The sequence below is a fragment of the Myotis yumanensis genome, unplaced genomic scaffold (genome assembly GCF_028538775.1).
Source record: "Myotis yumanensis isolate MYYU_CA2020_CCGP unplaced genomic scaffold, mMyoYum1.0.hap1 SCAF_1, whole genome shotgun sequence".
NCBI lineage: Eukaryota > Metazoa > Chordata > Mammalia > Chiroptera > Vespertilionidae > Myotis > Myotis yumanensis.
In genome coordinates this window covers 89,962,333-89,963,700 of record NW_027223752.1, presented here as the reverse complement: position 1 = coordinate 89,963,700, position 1,368 = coordinate 89,962,333, and the positions used below count along the sequence as shown (strand labels likewise).

General features: G+C 41.2%; 1 pseudogene; it reads right to left on the bottom strand.

The window, feature by feature from the left end:
• Positions 1-529: 529 nt before the first annotated feature.
• LOC139009115 (small ribosomal subunit protein eS24 pseudogene) lies at positions 530-970 on the bottom strand (annotated as a pseudogene).
• Between the last annotated feature and the right edge of the window lie 398 nt (positions 971-1,368).

Here is a 1,368-nt window from a genome sequence, read left to right as displayed (position 1 = left end):
GGGATGATGTGCTAACCAACTGAGCTAACTGGCCAGAGTGAGAATTTGATTTTTAAAAAAATGAATAAACAGTGCTGACTTCGCATAGCATATTGGCTAAAGGCACAGCTCTGGAGTTGGGGGAGACCAGGGTCTGAATCTGAGCTTCTCCACTTACTTGGGTGAATGACCCTGGGCAAATGGCTTAACTGCCTTTAGCATCACAGGGTGAAACTCTTAGGCTGTTAAAAGGATTAAACTGGATCATGTTTGTAAAGCACTTAGCTGAGGTGAGCACTCCCTTAGTGATAGCTGATAATGTCTGCTGGCTGGCAGCAGGTGAAGTGAGCACATAGCAAGGAGACAACACGTGGTTCTTGTTGATTTGTTGAGTTAGATCACTAGTGGGCCACTACTCAGGGAACCCAGGTCTCCAAGTCACATACTCTACAAGCTCTCTCTCCAATTTACTGTGTATGCATGTAGGCATATACACAGAGGCACACAGGCACAGTCTTTCTTTTTTTAAGTTCTTAGTTTATTAATCCTCTCATGAAAAATCTGCACAATCACCACAGATAGTTACTGAAGAATCTTTATTCCTTTTGCCAGCACCAACATTGGCCTTTGCAGTCCCCCTGACTTTCTTCATTCTGTTCTTGTGTTCCTTTCTCTGTTTTCTTGAGGTCTTTTTCTTTTCATATAGGCTATGTCTTGCAAGTCTATGCTTGTGTTCGTTTTTCTTTGCGTAATCCAAGGAATCATAAACCATGCTAAAGCCAGTGGTCTTGCCACCACCAAAGTGGGTTCTGAATCCAAACACAAAGATGACATCTGGTGTGATTTTATACATTTTGGCTAGTTTTCCCCAAATTTCTGTCTTGGGTACTGTTGCCTTCCCAGGGTGAAGGACATCAATTACCATTTGCTTCCACTGAAGTAGTCTGTTGGTCATGAACTTTTTGGTCCGGATAGTTACTGTGTCATTCATGATGAAAGTTGATCTTCAAGTAGCCAGGGAGGAAAAGAGCAGACACAGTCTTTGAATGATATAATTTTGATCTCTACATTTAGAAATATCTTCTCAATACCAAAGAATTTCGCAGGTCATTTACGCTTTCTAATGACACCCCATATCGACAAATCTCTGAGACAGCTGAATTTAGTTTTCTTTTAACTCTCCTTGATTACGTCTCTCACCTCTTTAGTATTCCTCTTACCCCCTGAGTCTTGGCACTGTGCTGAGGATTATTATTATTATTATTTTCAAACTATAAGAGAAAGTTTATTTAGCAAATCACAGAGGTAGAAAAGTGAGCTGTAGAAATAATGGGCTCAGGAAACAAGTTACAGAGGCAAAAGAAGGGGCCCTTGGAGCTTAGGAGAGAG